At 36.7% G+C, this 17,463-nt stretch overlaps 1 protein-coding gene across 4 annotated transcripts in view; it reads left to right on the forward strand.

Moving 5' to 3' along the window:
• NCOA2 (nuclear receptor coactivator 2) overlaps nucleotides 1-17,463 on the forward strand; it is a 306,070-nt gene that overhangs the window by 82,731 nt on the left and 205,876 nt on the right. The window lies entirely within an intron of this gene.

Below are 17,463 nucleotides of genomic sequence, written 5' to 3' on the forward strand. Positions count from 1 at the left end.
ACAGAAGCCGAATGTATTAATCTCCTTGAGCAAACTTCAAGAATATACTTAATCTTGAATATGAATGGAAAACTTTGAAGTTAGGCAAGGAAAGCTTAAGCAAAGACAGTGAAGTTGGTTGGTGGCTGGTAAAGGACTACTGGGACAGGAATGAATGAAGTTACTGAATGTCCTTAGCGTTATCTCTAGAGAAGCTAGGAGATAAGTTATGTATTAGAACCACAGTAAGGTAGCTGAGGCCTTTAATTTTTTTAAAGACTGTTCCTGAATTTTGTAAAGTTAGTGTTGAATTTAGAGACTATTTCCAATACTTCAAAGGCTAAAACTAGTGAAAATTGAATATATCTCATTATCTTTTCTGTTCTTCTTTATGCATCTGGATGATCATGAATATTGAGTTACCAGTATGTCTAGGAGTGAATCTATATAATAGTCAAGTACACTTTGCTAGCTTTTGAGCTTAAAATCTTCAACACTGGATCACTGGAAGCAGTGACCAATGATCTCCATGATTTGTTATATATAAATCATGTAAGAAATTAAAAATTTGCTATCAGTTTTCCTCATGTGAACCCCCCTTGTTTTATATTTTATGAAAGACACGTCCTCCAAATTACTTTGTTTTCTGTATAATTTTAGGAATTACAGCTGTGCGTGTGCATGCATGTGTGTGTGTGTCTGTGAGACAGAGAGAGAGAAATGCAGAAAGGTTAGTTTTCTGTAGTTTTATTTGTATTAATTTTATTGCTGTCACTATTTTGAACTAACAGTGAAATGCCTGTATCCTTTCACATGTATAAGGGAGAACTTAATAAAGGGCATATTTACTTTATATACATATATACATGGACTTATATGTATGTCATAGTGACTTAATTATTAAGGTTAAGAGGATGTATACTTCATACATAGATGTACACAGACTCATGGTTTATATTACATGTACTAGACTACTTTGAAAATAGTATTAATTGAACCATATCATGGGTACTAGGAAGAAATGACAAAAATGTTTATATAATTAAGAACTGTAGGACTTTTGGTGGAAGCCTATTAAACCGTAACTCAGTGTTGTTGGCTTGTCTTGCCAGTTGTGAAGAGGTGAGGAGTAGTGCAGGCTTGTTTCCCAGTGGCCTCATTTGAGCTGCCTCTGCTATTAGAATGGTAGGTGTGTCCCAGGGAGAGCAGTCAGCTACTTAGAATGTTGGTGGTAACGACCTTCATTTGTGAGTTGATGAGGTTAGAGATGATGAAGCTTTGGCCAGCAAGATGAGAATGCCAGACCAAGTAAAGAAAGATTCTGGGGGAAAGCTAGATCCCATTTTAGCCTCTGTAAAGAATAGACAAGATTCCTAAATGAAAAGTATAAATGAAAACTGCAGTTAAGATGTTATTTTCAGCCAGGCATGGTAGCTCACGCCTGTAATCTCAACACTTTGGGAGGCCAAAGTGGGCAGATTACTTGAGTCCAGGAGTTCAAGGCCAGCCTGTGTGACATGGCAAAATCCCATCTTTACAAAAATTAGCTGAGCGTGGTGATGTGCACCTGTAGTCCCAGCTACTTAGGAGGATCACCTGAGCCAGAGGAGGTTGAGGCTGCAGTGTTCTGAGATTACGCCAACGTACTCCAGCCTGGGCGACAGAGTGAGACCATGTTTTTTTTTTTTTTAAAAAAAGTTGTTACTTTCTACTTTCTACTTATTAAATTAGTGCAATGAATGAATGAGAGACTGCCCTTTGTTAATTAGATTGTGATTGAAAGAGCGTTTTCAGGAACTAGTGTTTGGTATAAATTGTTACTACTTTTCTGAAAAATCACTTTGGCTTTGTATAGCAGAAGGCTTACCAGTTGAGCATATCTTTTGACCAAGGAATGCCTAGGAAATAATTATATAACCAGATGAAGATGTGTGTTCAAAGATTTCTGTCCTACAGTTTCTGTAAACAGTGAAACAATGGAAACAACACTGTTTAACAGGAAAGAAATGGTTAGGTAAATGATGCCATATTCTTAAGATAGCAATAACAGTAATGGTAAGAGCAAATAACTAAGTAGTAAATTATTATGTTTAAAGATATGGATAGTAAAAACATCTGAAAGAAATAAACTAAAAAATATTAGCTAAAATACTAAGAGAAGTTACTTCATGGGGGGTAGAGATAGTAGTGAATATTTCTTCCTCTCTTTTATACTTTTTTCTATTTTTCAAAATTTCTAAAGTAAACATTTATTTTATAGTCTTAAAAGGAAAATTTAAAAGATCGGAGTGAATGATTAAAGGGAGAAAGGTAGAACTGACTGCATTTGAAATAATTGGTTCAGATATGAGGCCACATTTGGAAACAGAATACATAGTATCTTGTCTCTTGGAACAAATTCCAAGGATAGCAAAATCTTCTCGGAATGAGTAAGAAAGGGTTATTAGTTATTAGTTTTCTTTTAGAGGTTGTTGATCTATGGAGTTTATCCTATATGAGCACCTTTTTTTTTTTGAGGGGGGGGGGGGGGTTGGCACCATGGCTCGTGGGCTTTTGGGAGGCTAAGGCGGGATGATTGCTTGAGGCAGGAGTTTGAGACCAGCCTTGACAACATAGACCCTGTCTTTACAGAAAAAAATTAAAAATTAGCTGGGTGCAGGGCACATGCCTACAGTCCCAGCAACCTGGGAGGCTGAGGCAGGAGGATCGCTTGAGCCTGTAAGTTTGAGATTGCAGCAAGCTTTGGTCACACCACGACACTTCAGCCTGAGTGACAGAGTGAGACCTTGTCTCAAAAATTAAACTAAAAAAACAAAGATATTATTACAACTTTTTTATATCCTCTGGCACCTGGCACTTGATGAGTTCATGAGGACCTAGAGAATGAATGAATGAAATTTGCACTGCATTTTGATCACAGATTGACAAGATGTCTCCATATACTTTAGGGATTAGATAGCATATATTGATAAGAGAGAAAATAGAGATATTCGGAGTAGAATAATCACCAGCTTGCTTAGTATATTTTATCCTAGCATGTGTATCCTAGGCATATACATGTCAGTCTTGAAAAATGAAGTCCTTTATTAAGACAGATTTTCAGAGGGAGAGAAAAACTAGTAGCAGAACCAGTTAAGGTGATATGTGGGACCAGTAATGGGCAGGGGAAGGGCTGGGCCTGGGAAATGGGACCCCAAACTGTTCAGGGAAGCATGTTCATCCCCACTGAAGATCAGGATTGTCCTGGAAATACCATCTTAACCTACCATATGATATAGGATAGTTGTGTGTGTGTATACATATTATTCTTTAAATTTTGGATCTTTTGGGGGGTTTATTTTAAAAACTGTATTTTTTTCCTAGAAAACCAGAAAATTAGCACATAGGCTCATACCAGGTGTCAGAAAGGTTATTAATGATAGTTTGGTAGATAATATTTATTGAGTGAGACAATGTTATAATCATATAATCTGTAGTCTGATTTACACATCATTTATGGTGATAAGTATCCCCAGGCAATAATCTCCCCGCCTCAGTAATTAGCAGAGGAATTAATATATCAAATAATTATTTTTTAAAAAATTTTGTTGAATTTCCAGATTAGGCTGTTAGCACCCTTAATGACCTTCTTGAAGTTTGCTAATTTTTTTCCTGCCTCAGATAAATTTGCTTTTCACTGTCAGCATTACCTATGTTTCATCCTGTGTTCGTGTGCTTTCTTGCTGTTTCTACATTCAACATCCAAATTGTAATTTATAACTGCCTCTCATCTACTAGTTGTCCTTTATATTCTTTCTCATTTTTAAAACACAGCAAAATCAGCTTTAGCCATTATACTAAAACATACTACATTTTCTTTTAAATTTCTTTTAGTTTGTTTCCTCTAGATGGTACTCTTTTCAGGCAGGGATTATGTTTGATTAGTGATGTAAATGCAACTTTTTAGTACACAGCTGCATACTCAGTGGACTCAGTACATACTCACTGACTAGTTGTTGAAAAATCTGATGCAGGCTCCGTAAGTGTTTAGTATAGCCAGAGTAGTTTATGTATTTGTTAAATCTGACTCAGTAATTGGCAGACCTAGTGTTTCAAGTACTGGGGAAATACCTGCTTGCCTCTCACAGATGTCAAGAAAGTACCTGGTAGAAGAGTCTTATGACACAGCCTAACTTCTGTAGGACAGAAGATACCATCTGGACTTTGTAGAACCCAGAAATAAAAGTCTAAAAATATCCTGGTAACAAATTCTTTGAAATATTTTTGAAGGTCCTGAGCATTTCACTTTTTTGGCTATATCATTATGAATTGGTTGATCTCTGCAACTTCAACAATGGTTACAGTAATCACTGTCATTATCAAGCACTTACTATGGGTCAGACCCTTTCCTAGGTACTTTACATACAATGTATTATTCTGTTAAAAACTTAACAAGGTTTGTATTATTATTTTACAAGTGAAGAAACTAAGGCCAAGGGAGGTTAACTAACTTCCCCAGGATCACACATATGGTAAAGGCAGAAGTAAATACTTGAGATATGGTTTGTTGTTCTAAAACTTAGGTGAATTTTACCTCCTAATATCTCTCAAGGATGTTGGTACTGGAGGAACTATACTGAAATCCAAATATTTGGTGCCAGCTGTTTTGTATAATACTAGTAAGTATTCATATTGCCCTTATGGTATTGCTTATAATCATACAATAATTGGTTCTTGCTTACATAGAAATCTACAGTTTTCTGTAGTGAATATATGTGTTACATTAATCACAACTATTTATCTTAAATATCAGTAAATATTTATCATAGGAATGAACATATATTAAGTCTTGACAGAGCTCTAGAGACATAATGACTTGGTTGAAAGTAGCAGATTTCAGTAAGAACCATGCCAAAAATATTGAGCTATAAGTTATTAGTGTACCTAGTTTTAATGACAAACATGATGATTTTCTTAGTGCTATATGATAAAATAAATAACTTACTAGAAGTTTGTAGACAGTTTTTTGTTTTTGTTTTTTCTTTTCTTTTCTGGAGACAGAGTCTTGCTCTGTCACCCAGGCTGGAGTGTAATGGGCATAATTTTGGCTCACTGCAACCTCCACCTCCCAGGTTCAAGCAATTCTCCTGCCTCAGCCTCCCAAGTACCTGGGATTACAGACCCCTGCTACCACGCCTCGATAATTTTTGTATTTTTAGTAGAGATGAGGTTTCACCATGTTGGCCTGGCTGGTCTCGAACTCGTGACCTCAGGTGATCCCCCCCGCCTCAGCCTCTCAAAGTGCTGGGATTATAGGCCACCTCGCCCAGCCTAGTTTTATTCACTTGGTTGTTTTACCAAAAGAAAAAAAAAAAGGTATATTATGAAACTTAGGAAAGTATTACCTAAGAATCAAGTTTATAAATAAAATATATTCTTGATGGAAAAAAAAAAAGCATTTCTGATATAACAGAAATTTCAAACCTCATAGGAAAGAATGTTGTTTTGCTTCTTGTTTGGCGAAGGGTGTCTTAGTAAGTCTGCTTCCTCTGTGAGGAAGAAAATGGATGTGCACAGCCTGCCTGGTACTTACTGAAATCTCCTGTGAATAAATAATTTCTTTTTCAGAAATTTTAATTTTGTAAATTGGCAATTTATAATTATATACTTATGGGTTACAAAGTGATGTTATATTTTATGAATATTGGCTGGGCATGGTGGCTCATGCCTGTAATCCCAGCACTTTGGGAGGCTGAGGCGGGTGGAGTGCTGGAGCTCAGGGATTCAAGATTAGCCTGGGCAACATGGTGAAACCCTGTCTCTACAAAAAAAAAAAAAGAAAAAAAACAAAGTGATGTTATATTTTATGAATATAGTGTGGAATAATTAAATCAAGCTAATTAACGTATCCCTCATTTTGAAAACTTTGTTTTTGTGGTGAGAGCATTTGAAATTCAAGAATTTTGATGTGTATAACACACTATTGTTAACTGTACTTTCCATGCTGTACAATAGATCTCAAAATACAAAACATTAAAAAACCCATTGAGGCTTTCCAGGGGCCTAGAAGAAAATCCCAAAGTTAATTTGGAACTCAGAAAGTTAATTTAGAATTTGATTTTGGGAAGCTTGTCGAAATTATCAAAGGCTTAAAACACTTGATCAAAATAGGATCACACGTCACTGTGAAATAGTAGTCATTCATTTAATCAGTGTGATAATAAAAGGATTTCAAAAGGCAAATACTGAAAGTTATATATTTGTAGATAAAACCTTAGTTCTTTAATAGAGATGACTCACAACACTTAACTAAAGACAACATGAAGCACAGGGAATCATATTGATAAAACACAGAATCCTTGTTTTCTAGACTGGTTACCTAAAAGATAAAAACCTTTCATTGTTTTTTATTAAGAGCACTCCTCCAAGAAAACCTTGTTTTAACAGAGTATCAGATTACCTGTTTTGTGTTAGTGTACTTTGATATTAATGCTCAGTTTTTAGAAAAACTTTTAATTTCCTTCCAATTTTAGCCAGTTTGATTACACGTAAAATTTCTTTTGCAAGTTTCATTTTTCATAAACCTTCTACAGCCTGTTTTTTCTTTTTTTCTTTTTTGAGACAGAGGCTCGCTCTGTTGCCCAAGGTGGAGTGCAGTGGTGCGATCTCTGCTCACTGCAAGCTCCACCTCCCGGTTTCACGCCATTCTCCTGCCTTAGCCTCCTGAGTAGCTGGGACTACAGGCGCAAGCCACCATGCCCAGCTATAATTTTTTGTATTATTATAATAATAATAATTATTATTATTTTTTAGTAGAGACGGGGTTTCACCGTCTTGGCCAGGATGGTCTCCATCTCCTGACCTCGTGATAGTCCCCCCTCGGCCTCCCAAAGTGCTGGGATCATAGACATGAGCCACCGCACCCAGCAGCTACAGCCCTTCTTATATCCTATGCTTTTTACTCATATTGGAACAACCAGTCACTCTAAGACAAAAATTACTGTCTTTTCTCTTAATAAAACATAACTTTCATGTAAGCCTGACTTACCAAAAAACCACATTCCTATCCTTGCATAAAGAGTTTTTTCTCTTATTTCTAGTTTTAATTATCATAGAGTTTTTAACTTAGTGATCTTAATTTATAGAGAAAACTGAGGAAGCAATAAGCAATTTGAGCTGTTCTGTATCAGTATTTTGTAGATGAGCATTGTTTCAAAATTTTTAGAACATGTTTTCTCATAATGCAGTTTTTTTAACAGACCCAAATATATAGCTTCCATATAAAAACAAATGTTAAAATACATATACTTTAAACTTGTATTCAGCAATTAATGTTTCAGCATTTTAATTTACATAGAAATGAGGCAGACATTTCATGAATATCTATTACTTTAAGATTCCACGTTACCGAAAAGGAATTTTTAAATTTTGAAAAGTTAATTTATAAACATTTATCCTATTCACATTCACCTAATGTATTCATTCTTAATAGTTATATTTGAATTGCTCATGGAAAACAAGGCTACCCATCTTCTTATTTTTTGACAAATCAGACAGTTATCAAAAATATCACAGAAGCAAAGAAACCAAAAACTTAAACTTGGTTTTTCCCTCTCCCTTTTACTTCCACTTCTGACATGTATCAAGCAATTTATTTTCATGTGTATTCCGCAATAAAGTTGGATTTTATAGTTTTAAGATCTTAAATATTTAGGAGATAAGCCTGTTTGACTAGTAAAACTAGGTTTAAAGAAAGTATGCTTGCATTATAATTGGTGCTAGCAATTCCGATTTTTTTTATTTTAATAATTTTAAAACTAGCTTTATTTACCACAGATTATCTTAGATCACCTGAAGTAAAAGACATTAGAGTTAGTTTCTGTTTTCTGAGAGAATATTTAAGCATCACTTTTTAAAAGCCAGCTAAATAGAGTATTTATTTGTTTGTTTGTTTGTTTGAGACAGGGTCTCTGTCGCCTATGCTAATGTGCAGTGGTGTCATCACGGCTCACTGTAACCTCCACCTCCCGGGCTCAGGTGATCCTCCCACTTCAGCCTCCCAAGTAGCTGGGACCGTAGTCCTATACCACCACACCTGGCAAATTTTTGTATTTTTTGTAGAGTCAGGGTTTCACCATGTTGCTCAGGCTGGTGTCAAACCCCTGGGCTTAAGCGACCTGCCCATCTCAGCCTCCTAAAGCATTGGGATTACAGGTGTTAGCCACCATGCCTGGCCTAAACAGAGCTCTTTATAAATTTCAGAAACATCATCCAAGGTACATAACATACATAATAGACATACACAGATGCCAGTTTCCCAATAGTTTCTCTCCCTCTTTCAGATTATCCATCTTTCCTGTTTCGTTGCTCTAGTCAGTTGTTAGCTAGGCAACCCTAAATTTGTACTTCCAAAGGCATGAATCTTAAGGTGGAAAGTTACTTCTCAAAGGCACTGGGGAAAAAATGGAAGTTTTTTTTAAGAGCGAGCTTAGGCCATGTTGTCTTTTGTCAGATGTTCGTGGTATAGAGACTGTGGACTAAAATTTAGGTCTGAATATCTCCAGAGCTCATCTGGGTGGACAGAACATCCATTTCTGCTAAAACTGGATTCAGTGTATTTTCCTATGACTTGGTCTTGAGATTTCTGCCTGGGGAGTGGCTATAAACTGTATTCCTGCCCTGATGGGCCTATTGAGATAGCCCACTTTTTTTTTTTTCTTTTGAAACAGGGTCTCACTCTGTCACCCAGGCTGGAAGGCAGTGGTGATTACGGCTCACGGCAGCCTCGACCTTCTGGACTCAAATGATCCTCCCACTTCAGCCTCCCAAGTAGCTGGGACTACAGGCAGGTGCCACTCTGCCCAGCTGATTTTTTTGGTATTTTTTGTAGAGACGGGATTTTGCCGAGTTGCCCAGGCTCACCTCAAACTCCTGGGCTTAAGCGATCTGCCCTCCTCGCCTCTCAAAGTGCTGGGATTACAGGCATGAGCCACCATGCCTGACCAGCCACTTTTTAAGAGCACTGAGCAGGAGGAGAATTAGGTTCAGGTGTGTCAGTTCAGGAGCCACAGAGGAGGATTCAAAAGGTATGCTGAGGTCACAAAAAGCCATAGGAATTCACTGCAGAATTTTACAAGGAGGTACACAGATGAGCCCAGGAGAATATTGAGAAGCCTTTTCAGAATAACTGCCTGAATGCTAGAAAGGCGTATTTTGGAAACAAATTTTGTTAGGTGGCTTTTCAGTTTAGCTTCTGTTTCTTTACTGGATTATTGAGTTCAGGGTGGAGCACATTAACAGATAGGGCTGATTAAGCATTATAACTGGACTCAGCATGGAAAACTCTGAAAAAGAAGCAAACCGGCTTGACCTGAGCGCCTAACTTTTATAACACTTACCCAATGTTACTTTGGTTTTGTAGTGGGATAGTAACTAAGTGAAATGTCTGGCAACTTGGAATTTTTTTGTCAACTAGTTTAAACTGTTTCATTTGCCTTTTGTAAAGTGTTTTTAAAGTGGCAATAAACAATTTTTTGAAAACTTAATTTTTTTTTTTTTTTTTTAGAGATAGGGTCTCACTCTGTCACCCAGGCTGGAATACAGTGACATGATCATAGCTCACTGCAGCCTCAAATTCCTGGCCTCAAGCAATCCTCCTGCCTTGGCCTCCCAAAGTGTTTAGATTACAGGTATGAGCCACTGTGTTGGCCTGCAATCTTTTTAGAAGTTTCTGCATACCAATAGATGCCCCTGGGTTGGCCTAAATTAGGACTCCTTATTTTTAAATAGACTTCTTAAAGTGCAATGCTGTTCATCTGAAATGCTCCATGTAATGGCCATTGTAATTCTAAATTATCTTTGTTGTGATTTTGCCATTTTTATCAGTATTTTGTAGCTTCTGGGACCTAACACTCATGTAAAAGACAGGTTTATGCAGAAGGTGGAGTATAAAGTTATTTAGAAATTAAGAATCTTATTTTTTATCTTGAATGTTGGATCTCTCAAATCTGAGGTAAAAGCTTAAGAGGGAAATGCCACAGTGTTGGGTTGTGCAATGCTTTCGGTGTGCCTTTTTGTGCAGATACTTCCTGAAGGTGGTGGCACTGCTGTGTTTTGTGGCCAGTTTATCCTCTGCGGACAGTCTTATCTTTTCACGTCCGGTTAATCTAACAGCTCTTAAGTGCTTGAACCGGGTCCACCAGTCAGGTTGTGACTTTTGGCACTGGGATCCCCTTGACTAACTAGCCAGTGATTTCCCCCTACCAAAGCACACAAGAAAAAGAAACAAAGACGATAGAATCCAAATTTCTGTGAATTCTGAAAGCTGGAGATCACACCCTCTACAATAATAGCCACTCATTGCAGCCTTGGTCAATTCCCTTTAAAACTGCAACTCTTGCTAGCCACTGCAGACCCCAAGAGTTCATATGCTCTCTTACAGCACAAACTAACCCTGGGTTCAAAAGTCAAAACTATCCAGGGGCTCCACGCAGAGATCAGAGTCTGAACTGTGAGGAACAGTATGAGGAAGACAGGGGACTTTAAAAGAGATAGGCAGCACCTCTCCTGCATTCCCCACGGGGTCTCAGGCATCATCAGCAGTGTTTTCCAGGTCCCACTGTTGGGCACCAGAACTATTAAAAGACAAAATTACAAAAAATTTAGTTGTAGACTTGATTGGCTTTTATTTTATTTAACATCAGGTTACTTTTTGGTAAGGGTTAAAGCAGAGGGGACTTCCTTATTACACTGGCTCAGGAAGACTGTTATCTCCCATTTTCGGAAAAAAACTGATCTGTTTTGGCATCTGTCTCCTTCCTTAAAGTTTCAGTTTGATTATGTGGCATAGCATGAGTAATTCCAGTTTGGTTTGGTCTGTTCTGTTGGGACCTAGTGTAGGAGCTCAGTCCAAAACAGTGGCCTCCCATAATTTTTGTTTAACAATACCCAGAAGTGGGATTGCTGGATCTGAATGAGTAATTTCTTGAATGATCTGGAAACAAAACCAGAGTGCTGTTTTAGAGAGTTCTGTGGGGATTGAGATGAAGTGTTTGGCATTTGTGTAGGAAGGTGTCTGGCTTCTTGGAGTTGGTTGAGGTAGTATCATAGGGGACACCCCAGGACTTAGTAAAAACATGGTGCCTTTAAAACAGCTCATTGAACACGCTTGAGCCCTCATAAACCAAGTTCAGTCTCCAAATCTAGTAAGACTTTGCTTTCAGCCATATGGTGCTTTGACTCAAGAGGAAACTAGACTCTTAGTGTTCACACAAACATAGTTTATTTACCGAGAGCAGATTTTTCGTCTAGGCCTACCCTCTGTATTGTTTCTGAAGGTGATGCTGCATTCTCCTTACCTTATGTGTCGTGCGGATGACTCTCCCTAGAAAGCATGTACTGCAATACTTCAGCTGTTTCGTCATTAACAGAGGAGGCTCACATTCAAAGCAATGTTCCTTTAGGAATTTTCTTTAGAAGTTCCAGTCATAAATTTAACTCAGTTTCTGCTTACCATAATATTATACCCCAGCAGGGCAGTGTTTCATCGGAATCAGATTAGGGCTCAATTCAGTCCTGAGCCCTCCTGATTTCTCTATCTTCATTCCTCTCTGGAGGGTTTTCAGGGCCGCCAGCTGTGTGGCCTGTTTGAAAGCATTAGGCTGTGGATGAGGCTTGTAGCAGGAATGTGGGTTTGCTATTAGTGTTGCAAAATCACTGCTTAGGTAGAGAATGGTACCTTCCTCCTGCCTCCTGCCGTCTGGTTTTAGATTATTTTTCTTGTGGTTTTGGTTTGTGAGTGTGTCCTCTTGGCTTTCTTTTCCTTTATTCCTTTTCCCTTTGTTAACACAGATAATGAAGAAAAGAATAAGCAAGATATATTTTTGTATTTGTTTATAGTGTCAAGTTTTATAGGCGACTTCCCCTTTGTCTTGTGTAGTATAAGGTCAGGGTAGTTAAAATGTTTGGAATCATTAGATTTAACTTACTTTCCCAATAATGCTTTTATTGTTTTGGTATAGAATATAAGTATTAATAATATGGTTATAATTTAGAAGGTGTGGACATGAAAGAATCTACCCATAATGGCATCATCCATACACAACCACTTTTAGTGTTTTAATGTATTTTCTTCTGGGTCTCTAAGAGGTTATTCTGTTTGTTTTGTTTTTTAAGTGCCTTTGCTGGAAATGAAATGTCATAGGTTGGAATTTTACCTCATTTTCTCACTTCTTTCTTTTTCTTAGAGGTGTTGAATGCCCAAAAAGACAGCTGAAAGAGGAAGAAATCAAACATAGAATTATGACTTTTGTATCATCAGTATCATCAACAAGCTAGATGATCAACCCTTTATAATCAGTGTCAAATATCGTACCTGATTTCTGTAAGACATAGTCAAAAAATGATTGTGAGGCACAGTGCATTGCCTTCCTTAGCTCGCCAAAACTTCTTTACCTTCTAGTATTTTATTGAACATGTTGGTGATTTAGGACACTCAAATAAATGAAAAGGCTCAGATATGTAGGAGTGAGTGGTGTCAACCCACATCAGCGTTTATCATTTCAGCCTTCCTGCTAGATAAAATGAGTAAGTTGAATGAAATGTCTACTAGAAAACATTGATTACATAGTACACTTGCATTTCTATTGTAGGCCTTAGGAGACATGGTTCAATTCTCAAGTCATTATATAACTGAGAAAGACAAGTCTTGTTCACATATACAGTAATACAGTTTTAATATTCAAGAAAAGCATAGCAGTTGCTGAAAAACAATTGTGGAATGCTTAAATATGAATCTTTTTCATTACCTGTTGTTGTTGTTGTTTGTTGTGACAGAGTCCCACTCTGTCGCCCAGGCTGGAGTGCAGTGGCGCGATCTCAGCTCACTGCAAGCTCCGCCTCCCGGGTTCACGCCATTCTCCTCCCTCAGCCTCCCGAGTAGCTGGGACTACAGGCGCCTGCCACCACACCCGGCTAATTTTTTAGTATTTTAGTAGAGACAGGGTTTCACCTGTTAGCCAGGATGGTCTCGATCTCCTGGCCTCACGATCCTCCCGCCTCGGCCTCCCAAAGTGCTGGGATTACAGGTGTGTGCCACCATGCCCGGCCTTTTTCATTACTTTTTAAATTATATTTTACATTTAGGAAATAAATGCTGCCTGGTTTCATATTTAAAAAACATTTCAAAACCCTCACTTTTCAGTGTTTCAGGGATTTTGTTCTAGTTTAACAATCTGCAGAGTGTAAATTTCTTGTTATATCCATCATACAAGCTTATTACATCATGGAATTTAGGCATTAGAGGTGGTAGTTTTTTTTTTTTTTTAATGTGACCTTCCAGAATTATGCTGTTTGTTATTGTTTTTGTAAGTGGTTTGTAAGTAGTTTAGACTTCATTCCTTAATCTAGCATTTGGAGTCTAAACTCACTTGCAGAGAGGTCACTTTATGTAATTTTACTCCATAGATAGAAATAGGATAATACAGGTTGGTGAAGCATACTATAATGCCTTTATGAGTCTTTGGGGCATTCTCTACTTTATTTTAAAATGACTTACTCATTTATTTGTGGACAAGGCAGTTGCTTTTTTTTTTTTTTTTTTTTTCTCAGACGGAGTCTCGCTCTGTTGCCCAGGCTGGAGTGCAGTGGCAGGATCTCCACTCCCTGCAAGATCTGCCTCCTGGGTTCACACCATTATCCTGCCTCAGCCTCCCGAGTAGCTGGGGCTATAGGCACCCACCACCATGCCTGGCTAATTTTTTTTTTTTTTTTTTTTTTAAGTAGAGACAGGGTTTCACCATAGCCAGGATGGTCTCAATCTCCTGACCTCGTGATCCACCCGCCTCGGCCTCCCAGAGTGCTGGGATTACAGGTGTGAGCCACCGTGCCTGGCCGGCAGTTGCTTTTGAAGTTTACTGTCTGTTTATGGCTTGGTTAACAGATCACCTTCTGAATTATAAAATAGATATAATAGGGGGACTGTGGGGGAGGTGGGGAGAAACTTGTATAAACATTTTAAGGATTAGGAAGTGACTGACGTATCTAAAATCTTTTAGCCAACACTGAGTACTTCTATTCCTAAAAAATTTTTCGTGTGTATACCTTTGAAGTAAATATATAACTTACTCTGTTGTTAATTCTTCCAGTTCTAAACAAATTTGATTTGTGAGTTACATAAGCATAACATTTTATATATATGAGGTGAAGGGTGAGGTTTGAGACTAGAGCCCACAATCTCTTATTTTCTCAAAATAACTCTTTTCAACTTCCCGAGTTACCACTGTTACCAGTGACAAGTCATACCTCTTTGCTTGAAGTGGTAAGTTATACCACTTCTAAAATACCATTACTAAAAACAGCTCATTTCTAAGCTGCCCTTACATTTTCAAAAGCATTTGAAAGTATTTTTGGACTTGCTCAACACTATTAGTTAGAAGTAAAAAGAAACTGTGTTTGGTTATTAGGGAACTCATCGTTGCCTAGAGGAAGGGTGGGAAATGCCTAATCCCTTTGGGAATAAATAGATACATCTAGTGTTATAAAATCGTGAGCACAAAATAAATTCAGATTAGCTAATTAGCCTTTGCCTTATCATTTGCTATTTTATAAATAGGGCAAAAACCACACTTATATTAATAGTTAGTTCCATGTTACAACTAGGTTAATGAGCTCAGTGATTAAGTAATTTATTTTCCCCTTTACCTGTAAATGTTTGTTCTCAATTTTAGATACAGATCCCTATAATAGTTTAAGATGGATTCAAATGTTATTTCTCTGATGTAATTTCCCCCCAATTACCTGTCTTTGCTAATATGTATTTAAAGTGTACACTTTATCTGAATTGAGGTCTTCCCAGATTTTTCAGTGTCAGTTCTGGGTATATGATTTAGCTACAGAAGGAGACCTTTTAATATGGTATAATGTCATTTGTGTCATAAGAATACACTTTAAGATTATGAGAAGATTTTTTTAATAGTTCTCTATTCCAAGTTGCTGTTGATTACGAAGTACAATATTGGGTCAACAGCTTTTCAGGAAATGAAAAAAGGAACACCGTCATGTTAAATGTACAAATTGTAAGATAATTTATCTTTTCAGAAAAGATGAAAATATGTCTGTTAGAGAAATAAGGAAAAACTATAATAATTTTGTTTTTTATTTAGGAAATGATCATCTTTTAAAATGTACAGAAGTATTTTCCAAGATGATTTTGTTCATTGGAACAAAAGTGCTTTAGAATGACCACTGGTATTTTATAAAAAGTCTGAAATATGTATCAGTCAGCAAATTTGTGAAATGCTAGATTAAATTAAAGACATTATGTACATTATTAATCTACAAATATTCCAAATCTTATTTCACTACAGACCCCCTTTTCCCCCAAGAAAGATACATTGATTTAGGAAATCCTGATAGATGGTAATATTTTGATAATGTGTTAAGCCACTGGGATTTTCTTGTTCCAGGAGTCTTGAAAATAATTTTGAGATTTAGAGGCCTAAAATTGTACTGTTTTAGGGAATTTGAGACTATGACATTGGATTTAAAGAAACAGTATATTCATTTAAAAATAAACACCATTTTTTCCCCTTCCTTGTAGTTCTTGTGGATTTAAAAGTGGCTTGTTTCTGGAAATTTCTTGTGTGAGCACTGAGCTAGAGTCAGAAGATCTAGTTTCCAGGTTTTTCTCGGCTAAATGACTTTAATCAAACCACGTCACTTGACTCAGCCTCCCTTTTGGCATTTTCCTAATGCCCATGAAAATTACAGGCTCAACATACCTCACAGAGTTGTTGTAAAGATAAAATAAGATAAGTAGTCTATCTTTAGACATTTGAAACTTGTAAAGTGTTTAGTGCAAGATTAAATAAATAATTGTACCTTAATTAAGCAAATGGAAGATGTGGGTGCCTTAAAACCCTGTTTAGACTAATGGTTCTTTATTTGAGGATGGCAGAATTTTTTTAGAGCTAAACAGGATTTGGGGACAATTGTGCCACTCCTTTTGTCACTGAGGAAACTGAGGACTAGAAATGTTAAGTGATTGGCCTTGAGTCTCACGGAGATTTGTCACTGAGGAAACTGAGGACTAGAAATGTTAAGTGATGGGCCTTGGGTCTCACGGAGATCCAGGAAGATGGCCAGGTCTTCTGACGCATGTTCTGATGCCATGCCAGTCTCTAGACCAGTCTAGAAGAGAACAATGAGCTGTCTGTTAAGTAAGACATTCTTCAGTATCATCTTCCCAGATATTGCAACTTTTTATAATGGAATGTTAGTATTGTTATTTTAAAGATCTTAATGATGTTCTTGTTCAGTGCACTGTTACGATTTTTATACTGTGTTTTGGATAAAAAATTAAGTTGCTTTTTAGCAATGATAATTTTTTTCTTTTTTGCATCACATTTTTAAAAAGAAATTCTGACAAATTACTGTGTAATGTGCTAAAACTGAAATTATGAGAAAAAAGAAAACATGTTAGTTTATAATTCTGTTATTGTTTCGTTGTCATCTGTGCGATATTGACATTTAGAGCACATAGCGCTTGTTACCACTTTCCCCCACCCCATTCCTTTAAAAGTATTTTCAAGAGAAAATGAAAAGGACAGGTGTGTTTCTTTGTAACCTCTTTTGAAAACATCGTTTTTTTCTTTGCCTCAAATATTACTGGGATAAAAAATAGCATTGCTTATTTTTCTTGGCCACACTTAAATACATAACTGGGAAATAAATGTGTTATCAGTCAACAGATACTTGCTGAGAATCTGTTACCGAGACATTGTGCTAGTTGCTAATGATGTTAAGACATACTATGGTCTTTTGCCTAAGAGACCATAAACATAGTTATTTACTGCTTTGTTCTTTTACAATGTGATATGAAACATTTTATTTTATTTAAAAATACCATGTAGAATAATTTTCTCTTATTTGTGTTCTTTTTGGTGTTGTGTGAAATTTGAATAGAGAAATGCTACAAATAGAAAGGTGTGAATAATTTTAGAGCCCTGAGGATGATATGAAAGGTTAAATTGTCTATGCTTTAATAAAAGGAGCAGTTAAAAATTATTTTAGTCACTGGAATAGTGAGTGTGTTTGTTTGAATTGTAGCACACCTAGACAGAAATAAATCTTGTTAAAACAACAACTTACTACTGACCTTACTTGCATTGCCCATTTTAGGTCCTAGAATCTTGACTACAGTAAAATAGAAAAGGTCTACTATGCACATTTGTAAGGGTATCTTTAAAAGGTTTTTTAACCTGATACTTTATGAAGAAAAAATAAAAAGAATTCGTTACACATGCCTTGAATTTATGGTCTGAAATCAGAACCCAAACATTTTATTATATACTATAGTTAACTAAAGTGTGTTTAAATACTACAGACTACAAATAACTTTTTGTGGGATTTTGATTCAATCTTCATTTCCTTCTCATAGAGGAACTCAAACTCTCGGTCACTCTATGAGATTGGTGGTGGTGTTTTTTTTTTTTTTTTTTTTTTTTT

The sequence above is a fragment of the Rhinopithecus bieti genome, unplaced genomic scaffold, assembly GCF_001698545.2.
Source record: "Rhinopithecus bieti isolate Rb0 unplaced genomic scaffold, ASM169854v2 scaffold_6536, whole genome shotgun sequence".
NCBI lineage: Eukaryota > Metazoa > Chordata > Mammalia > Primates > Cercopithecidae > Rhinopithecus > Rhinopithecus bieti.